The following is a 15,534-nucleotide window of genomic DNA, read 5'->3' as shown; positions in this document are numbered from 1 at the left end:
TATATATCTCTCTGACCAGAGGAAGAAGAAAGATCTTGAAAATATGTTCTTGCTAGTTTGTAGTATTTGGTACAGTTTCTTCTCAGTCGCATAAACTGTATGTAGAAACAGCTCTCAGATCATATAAGGAGTAATTATGTGAATACTGTTAGAAATCTTTGATTTGAAATTGAGATAAAAAGGATATTTGTTCATATTCATGCTATTCCTGTGGAGAAAGAATTCGGGATAAGACTCAGGACTTACTGAAACCAGTGCAAGTTTTATTTCCTATATAAACAGTACTTTTCAATATTTTCAAGATTTGTTTGCCAGCAGTCCAGTAAAAATAAAATTGTCTTGCCAATTAAGCACTATGTAAAAAACCTGAAGTGTTTTTCCCCGCTCATCAATTATTCCATTTCTTAGAAGAAATTCATTGTTATTGATTAAGCAACAAATTTAAAAGGTGGGGTTTTCTGTGCTGCAAGAAAGGGTCGTAAGGCATATTTTAGGATTACACAAGGCACCTAAGATTTATTTCTTTTATTGGTATAACTTTATTAAACTGCAGCTGCAAATATGTGGAAACTAAGACTCATGAGCATCATACTGATAAAAAAGAAAAAGATACTGTTTGATGAAAATTTATGCTTATGGTTTTATGTTTCTACCAGGGAAGCTTGAAGTAGTTCCATTTTTTTATTATACTAGCAGATGAAAGGTTGTCCCTTTTTAATAAGTTATAATTGGTTCCTTCAGCTGATTCAGGACCAGTATCTGTTGGGTTCTCCTGTGGGGTATTTTTGGTAGAATTATGACAATGCATATACACTAGGCAGGTAAGAAATTCTATGACAATGTGACAGAAATATAGTTTCCAGTTTTAACATGTTAAAACTGGCTGTATATAATAATAAAAAAAAAAAAATATGTATTGAAATCACATTCTATTTAAAGCCATATTGTCTCTTAATAGCACTGAAAACATGGTTTGGCCTTTAATTGCACAATATAGCTACAAAGTCTTTAAAAAGAAACTACTTGAATGTAATTAGTGATTCAAAATTAAAAGAGGTGGAAACTCTATCAATGCAGAATAAGGTTCTTTATTTCCTTATATGGCACAAAAAGCATTTTCGTGAGGTTTCATCAATTAAATAAAAAAAGTTTTTTTTTTTTTTAATTAGTATGATTTCTCCGATTTTCATAGTATATATATATTCACTGTAGAGTGAATGGGTAGAGTTCTTCCTCTTAACCCTTTTCTCATCTGCCTACACTTCATACTCAGATTTGGCTAAATTTTCAAATCATTCAACTACCTTTTCTGGTGGTACAGCCTTTTATCTGTATAAAAAAGGTTACCTTATTAGGCTTGCCAGGTTTACATATTGAAAGTTATTAAATTTCCACAACTCATCCACTCATGTGGCTTATCCCTAGATGGGTTAGTTCCAACTGATAAAATTGCTATCAGCCTACTAGTCTGTTATTAACTCATACTAGCATTTTTATGCATTAAATAATCTCGAAAAGAAAAAAACCAGCCCCAACAGTCTAGCCCACGGTAACAGAAAAAAACAGTTTACAAGAAGGATATAAAGTAAAGTAGGGGAACCGGAGAGAATTTTTAATCCAGTATAGAAGCATGCTTTAAAACAAAATTGTTTAATTGCTCATGGTGGTAGATTTCAAAATCAAGGAGCTCATTTTTAAAGTGCTAAATGAATTTCCAATTGGGTATCTGGCAGGGCATGCTGAGATGTGAAAGAACTGCTTTTGAAAACGTATCATCTTGGAGAGGTCAAAATTTTTTTCCTTAATTTCCATTAGATTCTAAATTAATTTATTTAACTGGCTGATGTTTTTGGCTTTTGTGCAGATTTTCTGCCCATATTATAGAGAGCCTAGCTTAAAGTCATGAAGCAATGCAGTAAAAATAAATAAATGAGGTCATCAGGGAAAAAATTTTGATTATAAGAAAGTGAGGTGTGGGCCTCTGAGGAACTGCTCTTTGCACTGACTGTTACTGGGAGTTGTTTATTTTAGAGAGAAGGCGTTGTTCTTGCTAAGGATAACCTGAGCACATACTCTTCCTCTCTGTGCAGCTACAGCCCTCCCCACCTCGATGAAAGACTTAGCATCTTGCTGGGGGGTGTGGGAAGGCAGTTCACTAAGAATCAGTGCCAGAAAAAAAGGAAGAAAGCAGAAAAAATTGTACCACTGACACAAACTGTTTCTATTCATGTTTGGGAAGCACACAGACAAGAAGAAAAGATAATTGGCTGACAGAAACAAATAAAATTGGTATTTTCTTGCTTTACCTTCTATATTTAGAACACAATAGTGTTAATCAAGATATAATTATAAACTATATCTATTAATTCGAACAATAGAAGCCAATACAAAAGTAAAAACGAGTGAATAATTTATTTTTTCTTTAAGGGGGATTGTTCCCGTTCACAATTACTCTTGCATAGTGTGCTTCATTTGTAAAACTGCTTTTTCTGAGTTTCTTTATTAGGATTTCAGTTATTGATAACGGTCCAGAATCTCCCTTGAATTCCAGCCAAACAAGCCATTGACTTCAGGGTGGTTGCATGAAACTCAGAGGAGCATTTGGCAGAATGCTTTGTAGCCAAATTCCAGTGGTTAAAATTGTCTGCTTGTTCATTTGATATGTTTATAAATGAAACACAGGTCAAATTTTCAGAGGTCTGTGAAGCGGTTGAGCTGAGTTAAATGACCTGCTCACCTGGAAAAAACCACCACAGCTGCCCAGGCAAATCATTTGATTTTATACTATTTGCCAGCACGGGCATGCATTGCATTTGTTTAATGTATACAAGAAATATGTTAGGCTTCTGTCTGGCTTTCCCAATGCTGGCATTTTGTATAAAACGTAGGATCAGGAAATACTTTTCATTCTAATCTCGTTACCATGTATTTGAATGAACAAAGTGGGTCAGGACTCTCTCCTAAATTTCCAGATATTTGGGTGCTCAGAGTTCTGTCCTCACCCTCCCTTGCTCCATTTATTTCTGTTGCTTAGTTATCTAGCTTTTCTTCAGCAGCCACAGCTAGGCAGAGTAGCATCATTTATCACTATACAGAGTCTGTTTTAAGTTTTCTGTTTCTGTTCCAAATATAAATCTCTGGAATAGCATAGTCTCGCATGCACCAGGCAGTTGTCCTACTGAAATAGCCTGCAATGGTCTTTCTCAGCATGCAGGGTCTTTGAAGATCAAATAGGAAAGGTCAGTCTTTAAGTAACTTAAGCAATGATGTTATCGGGAAAGGGTCAGAACTGGTCTAGCAGTCTTACAGAAGAATGACTCTGGGTCACCAGCTACTGTGTTGCAGGTTAGTTCTCTGGCTTCCACTGGCAGTGTTTACAACAGGAACTATCTATATTTATAGGCATTGTGACTTGAATGTCACATGCTGTCTTTGTACAGTGTACTCTATTTTGGGAAGGATAGTGATTGATGTCCATGGCTTCATCCAATACAGAAGCATGATGTTTCCCATGCTTCTTCCCCCTTTTATATTTGTTACTTACTAAAATGAGCCTAAAACTCCTACTTCATGGAAAATGTACACATTTAATGGCTTCAAAATATCTAGATAGGTGGGAGGCAGGATTCCTGTTTCATAGGAAATGTTGAATTTAGCAAAACAGAGCAACTTCTCCCACTTGATAGTCTCCTAACATACACTGTAAACAATATGAAAAATGATATTTCTCACTGGTATTAAAACACATAAGAGATCCTTAGAGGTGCTTTCTAGGGGCATTGTTGTATGTTTGTGTTAATGAATGGAACAGAACAGTGAGGCACAACTCTTTGAATCTATTAGCTTTATGTTATCCATTTCTGGAATAGTTTTGGAGAGAGTTCTGCGTGAATGAATTCTCAAGAAAGTTATGGTTTCTATGTTTTCTTAAAAATATGCATGATTTACAAAACATTTTAAAATGCTACTTTTGCTTCCATTTTATGAAATTCGTCTTCACAGATAAGCTTCTGAGTTTCTTGGTGCACTGTATCAATTGTGAAGATCATTTTGAGGAAAGTAAATTTGATATTTTCCTGTAGCCCTGACCAACATTGTAGTCTTTAGTAATTATTTTTTCAGCATAGCTGCTGAAATTTCTTTCTCATCAATTCTAAGGGTATAGAACAATCTGCCTTATAAATATGTATAAATAAATATATATAAGTCTTCTATCACAGAGGCACTCAGAGGTTTTTAATTATGTCACTTTGTATGGCTATAGACATTTCAAAGCTCTCCTTTGTGCTCTCTGTTATAAACATATTTTATTTCTTTTGAAGTCTGTGTGATATACATACTAGCAATTAAAAACCCAGCTCAGGCTTTGTGACACAAGGTCTTCTTAATTAAAACTCAAACAAAAGCTACAAGCAAAAGCCCTGCTATATGATTAAGGTCTAAAGTGTTATGATACATTAGAATCATTGTTAACTGCTAGGATTTAAAAAATCAATACACAGGAAAAGGGATCAACTGGTTCCAATTAGTGAAACCAATGAAAGCATCCAGCAAAACAATGTGACCAAGAACCTCTACACCCAAATCCTTAAGAAATTGGTCCTGATTAGAAATATACCACAGGCTATAAATGTTTCTCATAATGTATTTATTACCACGATCCAATGAAGCGATATGTTTTGTTTTCAGTTGGGACCCTCCAAATCAAAGAGAGATTCTTGTTTGCTATTTCTCAGGTCATTGGCATTTTGAGTAATGTATCACAAAAGCTACATTTCCAATCTAAGCTGTCCTCCTAAATTAAGCACCACTTTGGTATTTGAATGACTGAATATTTCATAAACACTTTCAAGAGTTAATGTTTGCAAACCCTTTAGTCTGATTTGCTTGAAGGTAATGGATTAAAAAAATATTTTGGTTAAACTTACCATGTTCCATTGTATCTTTTTGTTATGATTAAGATACTGATATAATTAGTTGGACTAAGCACTAGTGTGAACTAGATTAAGCTCTGTGGTCTTACATTATCTTGACTTCTTTTATATGAAATACTAGTGTCAGGTATCTGGATTTAAACAGTCATGCCCTGAACTGTACAGCCATAGGGTAGTTCTGTGGAAATAAATGGGACTACCCTGTGTACACAGTGCTATTATTTCAATTATGTACATATAATCTTGGCAGGATTAAAACTGTACTTAGTACACACACACACACATGAAAGAAAATAAAGAAGTAAACATTTTTGTTGCTCTGGTCTTTTGGTCAGAGGGTCATATTTTAGTGGCACCTATCACAGCCATGCCTGCTTCTAATGTTAAAAGTTAATGACTATTACTGTTTCTAGTTCTTAAGACTCTACAACTATAAATTACATTGTAATCAAGCTTTCACATAAATCAAGTTCTCCATATTGTTGAATACGTTCTATAAATAATATCAACCAGGATGCATGCAGTATATTTCCAGGCACACAACGAGTTACTTACTCAAGTCACATATAATATCTATACTTTTTATCTTGCCAGGGTATGTTTCTAATCTTAAAAATTCAGGGCTTAAATATATGAAGTCTACTAAGCTAAAATCAGTGGGACAGCTCACTTACATGCTCTGTGTTCTGTGGAACTGTGTCCCAAATAGTGTACTAAGAAATATTATTGATGGTTCATGAAAAAAAGGAACAAGAAGGATAACGCTAATAATAAGGAACTTATTAAGGAACAGCAATACATTCATTAGGCACGTTAGAAAAGACAGCCTTCTGGAATTTGACCCATTCTTCATTTGTACAAATAGTGATAAGAAAATGTATGATATTGAAGTGTGTTTATTTTCAAATGCCAGTAAATTTTTGAAGAGAAAGGGTTGAAAATAATTAAGAAGTACAATTATTTTTCTTTGAAATTTTGCCATTTTCTTCTGTTGGTAGGTTTCTTGGCATCATGTATACATATATATTTAATTTTTTTTGTAGCAGTAATTGTTTTCTTTAATAATTACTGAACCTTCATTTTGACCCTGGATATTAAGGATAAATTTCCCTTTGACTTCAATCCCAGCTTAGTCACCAATGAATTTATTATCTTTAGCAAGATAAAACTCCTATGAAGAAAAATATCCAACTTCATATGAAAAAGCAAGTGCATATGTAAGGTTTTGCACTGCTAAAACTATAGTGGAAACTCCATTTCTTGTGTTTCAGCATGTTTAAGTGTTTTTTTGGCTTTTTGTTACTGTAAATATATATAGTAAAATTCTAACAAATTATTGAATGCAAGCATTTATCTAGAAAGATACATATAGACACAGTATGGACTGAGATTTTGTGATTGAATTTGATTCTGTGGAAGCCTGTAGCAGTGCTTTATCATTATTTTGTTACACTAGTTTCATGTTGAGGAAATCTTGAATTTAAGTGCTAGGTAGTTTAGGTGTCAGGATAGAACATACTGTCCTGTAGTGCTTGGTCTGTATGGATACTGAACAACCCAGGGAAGGGTGTAAGGAAAGGACAAATATACAGTAATATTTCCTCAACATACTCTTCCAATTTCCCACAGAATATGATTAATGGGCTTCTTGATTCAGAGGTGGTACATTTGGGTTCAATGGCCTGTGACAGGATGATCATGTCCAGTCTCTTTTGAACCTTTGAGTAGACAGCTGGAAAGTCTGTGCAGACAAGCTCAGCAGTTAGCAGTATGTTGTGTATTTGAACCCAGTTCAAATGTGTATGTCCCCTAGATCTTGTCTTACATTAGACAGAGAATGGTTGTTTGCTGTTCATCGTCTCTATTATACTACATTCAGTTGTCTCGAGGTTGAAAAGTAAAAATATATTTATTTATTCCATTTAGGAAAGCTGTTCTGCATTTCAGACACTCTCATCGCCCTCCTTGCAGTTAATTTTGAAAGAAACCTTTTGCCCAAAATATCTCTATCCTGAACAACATCAGATTTTGACATCATTTAATGAGAATCTTTGTGGCAACTCTTTTCTTTTCTTTTTTTTTTTTACCTTAGTTGGTTTTAAACTCCCTTTATGGACAGGGAGTCTGTCTTGAAGTGGGATTTCGATATGTGGATATTGTGTGGTAATGAGTGCCTCCTTATGATTTCAAAGATAACAGATTATTTTTTTTTTCTTAAAAGATATGTAAAAATATCTTACTGGTAATTTTAAAAACTGTGGACCCTGAGATGACTTAGAAATATAATCTGTAAAACTTAAGGAATGGAGCATTAATACTCAGAAAAAATTAACGGCAGGAACATTTAGGAAACTCACAACTGAGAATAACAAGAACGTAGTTTGCAAACTGATACAAACACTGCCTCATAGGCCCAAACTCAATGAGGAATAGAAGAAACACAAGGGTTGTCTTTGTCCTCTCATTGCCTTTGAAAGATGTTACCTATAATTTTTTTTTTTTCAAGAGGTCTTCATTTGTCCAACTGTATCACCTTATGTCAGATCTGATCAGTGGCATCTGACAATTCTCTGCTGAAGAGCAGTTCCAGCCACACTGGTCTCATTTTCCTTCTTTTCACCTCCTCCTGCCTACAATATTTTGATTTCAGGCTAATCCCCTTGCTCCCATCAGGTCATTCATAATAGTGCCCACTTGGTAAGTGAACTGGTCTCAGCTCACTGTCTCCCATCTGTCTCTCCCCCAGATATTTTAAAAAAAAATTAATTTAAGTACATAATTTCTCTCTTTGCAACACCCTCCATATTTTGTTTGTTCTGACATGATTTGCCAACAGAGAAAATTTTCAAAAACATTAAAAAATTCTCATCAATTAATATAAGTATTTGAATTATAAAGAAAATGGAGAGCTTTATGTTAAAATTGCTTCCATAGGAAATTTGTGTGAACAGAGGAAACAGAAATAGAAATCTATTAAAGACATAGCCTTCCCTGATTCCATGAGCTCATTGAAGGTGTTACCGTCTGTCTTAATAAAATCAATAGATATATACCCAGGCAACTTCAGAAATGGTTCTTGTCTTCAGCTTTCACACTGCAATCCTATTGCTATATACATATTTTTTTATTACCCTTTTTTTCTTTAAATTACTGTTTAGCTGAGGCACATATCCTAACATGTTCCTCAGTCTCTACCTATATAAATTAACCAAATTTATTGTTAGTTCTGTTGTTCTAAATGTTCTCTAAGAGGTGGATAAGAAAAAGCTGAGACCTTCTCAATAGCTGTTTAAATTTGTTGCCCTGTAGACAGCAGTAATGAGAGGCTAACGCACTCATGTTGGGAATGAATCCTCATGTCTATTAAGATTTGTTTGAATAGGTTTCCGTCACAACAGGTGCACAATTATTTTATGAGTAAAATATTATCAGCCTTCCAAATTAACCAGGGCAAAATGCGAGTTGTCTGATTAAATAATCAAACTCAATACTTAAAATGCACTTGATTTCCACAGGAATTTTAAGATGCTAAGTCCTAGTCTATCAGTGAAACAGTGATTGTTTGCAGCATGCAAGCAGCAGTTTGTAGAGTATCCTATTTGGTATGTTTTACATAATGCATCCTACATTATACAAGACAAAACCACTGAAAAAGCATATAATAATAGGTTTTACTTCTTGTGAAACAATTTTAATCTGCCAATGAAGGCATTATACTGAGCATTAAAATCAGAAAAAGTGGGCCTCTAATGGAAAATAGTTTGGAAGTGTTCTGCATTCAATTAGGAGGCACACCACTTTAGAAATACAAAACCTTGTGTTGTTTTTGAAATAATTTAGTTTATGAAGCGGGAGGGAAAAAAGGAAAATCCACTGAATCTGAAGTGCAGCTTGAAGTGTGGAGATCACACGTGTCACCAGTTACTGAACAGTTCAGTAAACACAGTGACTCAGGGACCCAAGAAATGGGTAAAATCTGAAGCTCTTGGTTTAGCAGGAACGGAAAACTTAGCAGTGAAGCTATCAGACAGAGATTATATACAGGTAACTCTTTGTTTTTATATCTGAATTTGTTAGTCAGGGAGTGCTATGAATCAGGAGATGTGATCTCACATAGAAAACCACAAAGTCAGAGATAGCATCTGGAGGAGCTCCAAGCCACAAAAATTAGGGAAGAAGCACAGTAGGAACAAAAAACTATAAATGCTTGCATGGATTCTGCCTCTATATAGATTGAATTTAAATAATTGTGTTGATACATCAGTAATAATAATTGCTGATAAAAATTATAGTCCTTATTTTGGGCAGCAATGTGTTTTACTAAATGTGAAATTAAACGCAATTTGTATTAATTAGGTGTAATATGAAAGTAAGTAAGTGGTTGACATTTCTGACATTTTTAAACACACTACTATGTGAAGATACATCTTTTGCATTTGTTTTGACTTGGAAATACTGTAGATTGATATATGCCCCTACTGTGTTCTACTGACGTAAGATCACAAGTCCAGCCCCTAAGAGCAGTTATATATAGGCAAGGTTCACCATACTTTTACATTATGGGATTTGGTCATTGATGTAATTGTTTAATAGACAATTGTAGTTCACTGTGAAAGCTGGAATACAATCTTATCACAGATACTAAATATCCCTTCTACTGTTAAAATGCAGGTGGTATACTCAACTTGCAGGATTTCAGAAGACAGCACAGTGTATACAGGCAGTTTGTGTAGGTTTGCAAAACTTCACTTCTTTTTATTTTTTTTTTTTCATGTGGCAAAGCTTAGACACTTCAGGTTTTATTGGTGACATCAAAGGAATATGAACAGTGGCTTACTAAGGAAGCCAGAGAAAATGAAATGGGCATAACTGTTCAGTAGTTTATTTTCAGATTCCTTAAGAATCATAGAGCTCCTTGTAGGAATATGTAGGAACATCTTTTTACCTTTGCTCCTTTACTGTCATGCCAGGATCCATTTGCCTATATATTGCTGAAATTCTGCAACACACTCAAGATGAGTGTGTATTTTCTTTCAGATGTTGTAGTGAATACAGGGTTCCTACTTACACTTGTAAACTGATTAACCCTCTGTTCTATTTTGTTGTTGTTTTCTTTACCTCCCAAGGGTTTTATAGTGTAATTTTGGTTGTCTTGGACTTCAGCCACAGATGGGGGTGCTCACCTCTTCTGAGATGTAATGATTTTTCTAAAAGGAGAAATACTTGGGCCTATCAGGTTACGGTCTGCCACTTTGCAAGATAACAGTGATTGATAAAGGCACTTTGGGTCTCTCTGCATACTGTCAGATAACATATCCCACCATCAGACAAATATGAACACTTGGTGCTAAGAACTGGCTGTAAATGGGCCACAGTGAGAATTCTCCACATGCTGACCTGGAAAAACCATAGTGAGTCTCCACATATTGCTGAAGTTTACTTAACTGAGTAGATAGGTAAGTCCCTTCTCTCACTTCACCTTCCCCGTTCCCCTCCATTTTCAGTGTGCTAACACTGATAAAAATGCTTCTCTGAATTATAGTTACAAGTACTGAAAAGGGCTATGGTGATAATCAGCAAATCACTCATGACAAAATATAGGTTTTAATTGCACATCAGCAGAATCTGCTCCAAGAAATTCACATTATGATAGCTGTACCTGTGTGAAACGTGACTGCTCAAAGTCAGAGCCCATAGAGCAGCTGCATCACCAGTGTCAGGCCTGTCACTGCACCTACTGTCCAAAATGGTAACATTTACAGACTGGGTATCAATGTTGGTCCTTAAAAGCCTCTGAATGGTGTGTGTTGTGGTTTTGGTTTTTTTAAAAAACAGAACTAACATGCCACTTGTCATTCAAGTTCTGAAAGAGTTTGTGGTTCAGGACTCAAGATATATGATATTTCTTTAATGGTCTTGACCTGCAGCTAGAATTGTTAGATGATATTGTGAGACATAGGAGGTTAGGTGGTAAACTAGGTAATGTTTTTACTATGCACACCTTTTGAGCTTTTACAGGTGTGCTTTTTTTGTCAGAGATGTCATAGCAAGCAGAGTTTTGCAGTTGGTTAAGCAATTGAGAAAGTCACTGCTCTTGAAGTATATACACTGAATTAATGCCTGAAATGATACTGAGTACTTGAGTCAGAAAAATATATTATCTTTTCATAGGAAAATAAATGTGATAGATGTCAACAGAGTCAGTGGGTGTCAGTGGCTTGACATTTTTTTTTAAAAAAGGCCATGCATTTATCTGCAGTATTAAGAGTCCTAAATCCCTTTAAAAAAGCCTGGCTCACAGACACCTAAATGTAAGAAACTCCTTGGAAAAATACCCAAGGTCTTTGCAGATGCAGACAGGTTGAAATTTTGATGTATATTTAAAATTCATAGAGAGGAAATAACCATTGCTTAGATGCAAAATGATTTTGCAGTCACAATTAGCCTTCAATTAGTATCACAGTTAAACTGAAATAACTTCTGAGAAACATGTCAGAAACATTGCATCAGGTTGCAATAGGTGTGTTGTTCCAGACATACTCATTTTTTTTAAATACAACACTTGACGATGGTTAACTTTCAAAACCAATTGAGAACTCTCAGTAGCAATCTGTTTTGCCTGCTCCTGCTTCTTAGTTTTTAGTTTTAGTGCCTTTTTATGAAGGAAAGATAATGCTAACATTATGGTTTCTGGAGAAATAAAGCAATGAAAATGCAACTTGGATGGTGTTTTATTGTCTTAAGGAGAGAGCATCAATTATGGGGTCTTCATTTCTTGAATATACCTCATGTTTATGTATTAAATATTGAATTAGAATGCTGTTAGAATGAATTCAAAACCTTTTGGTGTGTTTCCTGCTTGTTTCAAGAGCTTCAGGATTTGTTCTGAGTCATCTTTACGCTTTGTTTAATGTTGTGCTGAAGTTCAGGACTTTCAGTATTAAATTGTATTGAGTCTTTTGTGTAGCTGGTGTTTATGGTTTCATTCTGGATGATCCTGTTTCACTGGTAGAGTACCTATATAAGCAAAAAAAAGAACATGACACCACTTTCTGGTTTGGGACTGTGAAGAATTTCATTACCAGAGATTCTGATGCAAAGGGCTTTGTGAAATGTTTTGGTTTGTGATCAACTAGGTATACAAATGAAATGAATTAAGAAAGTTTCCAACTATACTTTTAGTCTCTTCTGAGAAACATCTGGCTAAACACACTCATGCTTGTGGTTGGAGTATAATTATAGCAGAACACACTTAGAATATGTGTGGAGCTTCAGTCAGCAAATGTTAGACCACCTCTTTTGTGCTCTGGTTAGTGCAATTTAGGAGGTTTTTCTGCAGTTAGAAAACTTGACTGATAATTTAGTTGCATATTTCCTAGGGGCACAACAAGCTGGTCATAGGACTTTTGTTCTGGAGTGTGTTCTTAATTAATTATTAAAAAAAAGCTTTGATGGAACAAGAAGCATTGTTTACTTGTTTGTTTTTTGTTTCTCATACCCATAGAGTGCTGCTGTGGTCATTTCAATAGATAAGATAATTCATATTTGAAGCATTAGTATGCTCTACTGCATTGGTTTTATGGATTACTAGGTTGTATGTAGCAGATAAGTAGAACTTGAAATTTATGACTGATTATGAAAGAAATTTAAAATAGTATTCAGGTTTACAAGCCTGAAGCTGCCAGTTTTGACCACCTAATGTCATTATTAATGAAAATGTTGATGGACCTTTTTCAAAGGCCACTGAAATAAGTGTAAATCCTTGAATTGACTTCTGTGGGCACATTCTAAATGCATAAAATGTTGTTGCTTTTCCATACATATCAAAGGCTTCTCACTAAATTGTCTCTTCTCAGATGAAGTAGGAAGTTTCTTCTTTACAGCTTCCATGATAGACAGGGTATGCTAATGTCCTTGTTTTGCAATAAACTTTGCTTCTTCATTACTTATCACCAGAGGCAATAAAAATCTTCAGAGGCAAATATAAGTTTTTCATTGATATACTTGTTTGTATTTGTAAGACATGAAAGATGAACATGTAATTAAGATCAAAATTAAAATTTATATTTTAGGTATATAAATCTTGCAGTACTAATACTCCTCGTATTTATATTTAGACATTTCTGAGTCGTGTAGCTAATAACTGCTAACTAAAAACTCATGGAAGTAACTTATTTAACACGATATAAAAAGTAACTGCAAGACATCATAAGTCAGAGTACATTTCACAGGGGCCCATCTCCTCTCCTGTGTATATTGTGCATTCTGGATGCAGCAGAAGAAATGCATTTGGGTTACAGTTTTGAGTATAAGAAGAGAGGCAAGATTCCTAGAGTGTTGTGGAGTGGGATTATTCTCTGTGTTAGCTTTAAGGCAAATGAACTCCAGTAATGAAATCCTAACGTGTAGCTTGATTAGCCTTTTTATAAAAAAGCTGCAGTAGCACCTATAGAAAGGTTTTCTTCCTTTCTTGCACCCAGAGAGAAAAATATTCATTCCTGTCCTTTTTCTTATAGACCTTCATTGTACTCAGATGCTCAGATTGGATATAAGGCACTATAAAACTAGATTACTCCCACAGGAAGGTATAGTGATGATGTGTTTATTTCATCTGATTTGCACATGTCCAACTGCAGTAGTACACATAAAAGCTGTACAGGCTTCAGCTGTCACCTTTTCTTACCATCACCCAATATATGAATTTATAGACATTACAGTGCAAAGTATTCCTCACTAAAAGTGAAGGCTCACTTTTATTATTTCTCCAAATATGGAGGCAAAAAGCAGGAAAAAAAAAGAGAAAAAACCCCTCATTTTCTGTAGCTTGCTATACAAGATTGGAAACTTAAAACTTCTAAATCTATAGTTTAGAAAATGTGAGAAGACTGAACAAATTAGCAGAAAGTTGTTTTACATCATGAACTTTTTTACTGGAAGGCAAATAGCAGCTAAAGAAATCACAGGTAACTATGAGTGCCATAATATAGGGAAATTGATGTAATCTACTTCGTATGAGGTATATTAATCAAATGAGATGCTAAACTTCCTCTTAGCTTTGCTTCCTTCCAGTCACTTTTATGCATGTACATATACAATATTTTTTCCAGAATAAGGACAGAACAGATATTCAGTTCATCCTCCTGATTAAAGATGCCTTTTTGGAGAGTTCTTTCTTCTAAAAGGTGCTTTTTTCATTTACACTACAACAGAAAGAAATACTAGTTTTAAAATAACAAAAAGTAGTATAGATCACTTGGAGCTGTATCATGTTTACATAGTAGTAAAATAAAATTCATTTTGAGAAGTATCATGGTACCCAGAAATCACTTGTTGAAGTTAAAATTGAATATGGAAACAAAATTATTTTTATCCAGCTGTATGCTGTTATGAAAGAACAATCAATGAAATGGAGCAATTTCAAAATCAGTCCTGAATTCTACATTTACATTCTTTTCTTCAGCAGACTCCCAGTCTTTTCATGTTGATAATATCCTGCTTATTCCACACTGTCATCTGTTGTGGCTCTCTGAAGAAGAAACTACCTATGACTGGATAAAAAAAAAAAACCAACAAAAAACCCACCAAAAAATCACACCTAAAAGTGGAAGTTACAAAAAAGTATCTTACTTTTGCCTCTTTCTGCAATGTTTTATATGGGTATCAGATACGGTTTGGTGTTCATGTGTCAGACCATCCATTTCTCTGCATCAAGGAACAGATGCAAATATTTATCTAGAAATAAGATGTTTTTCTTCTTTTCTGGAAATGAAGGGCAGGGGGTTTCTAAGACATAACTTAACTACATTAAGATTCAATAACAATTCTACTGCAGCAGAACTCCAGTAAATTTTTATGTCAGAAGAGGAAAAAAAATAGGAAAGAATTGTTCAGAAGGCAAAATAATGTTTCGGGCAAAGTGCCATTTTGTTGGAATATCTGAAACTGGTGTCAAAGGTGTGGCAGTATTTCTTGGTTTAAGCACCTCATTCTAAGTTTCACACCTATAGTTTCACATTAAGCTGTAAGTTGCTCATGAGGAGAACTAAGAATTTAATAAGAGCATTTAAAATTTAATTCTATGTACAGTTTTTTATGTCAAACAATGCTGTCAGCCTCAAACCACAAACCAGGATATTGCTATGAAATACACAAATGTATAGGCTTCTTTCCTAGTATGTCTACAAACCCAATACAGAGAGATTTATACAAACTAATAGAATGTCATTAAAAACAATGTTATTTCATAGTGTTCAGTGATGAGATGTTTTGTTTTTTTTTATTTCTATTTGATATGTCTGATATTGGTCCTCTGACAATTAGAAAATTGAGCTAAAGGTGATGAAAAAATCCATGTCTCTTGAGTCAGGTCCAGAGAGAAAATAGGGAAGGTGAATAACTGGCTTCACTTACTGTTTGTGGGAACATGGATATCAGTTCTTACCCACTGTATATAAATAATATTTCTGGTTCTACATGTATATCTAAAGTAGAGAGAACAAGACCTGCTGGGTTATTGATTCCAGTGTCCTGAAGAAACTTACAAGCACTGTGAAAATCATTGGTTTAGAGGGACTTGAGTTTTTTCTGGTATTTAGTAGTC

The 15,534-nt window shown here is 34.6% G+C and overlaps 1 protein-coding gene across 15 annotated transcripts in view; it reads left to right on the top strand.

Moving 5' to 3' along the window:
- The window catches only part of SOX6 (SRY-box transcription factor 6), a 329,755-nt gene that overhangs the window by 167,242 nt on the left and 146,979 nt on the right, over positions 1-15,534 (top strand). The gene's annotated exons all lie outside the window — the stretch shown is intronic.

This window comes from Heliangelus exortis, chromosome 18 (assembly GCF_036169615.1).
Source record: "Heliangelus exortis chromosome 18, bHelExo1.hap1, whole genome shotgun sequence".
NCBI classification, from domain to species: Eukaryota; Metazoa; Chordata; class Aves; order Apodiformes; family Trochilidae; genus Heliangelus; species Heliangelus exortis.
This window is presented reverse-complemented; position numbering and strand designations above follow the sequence as displayed.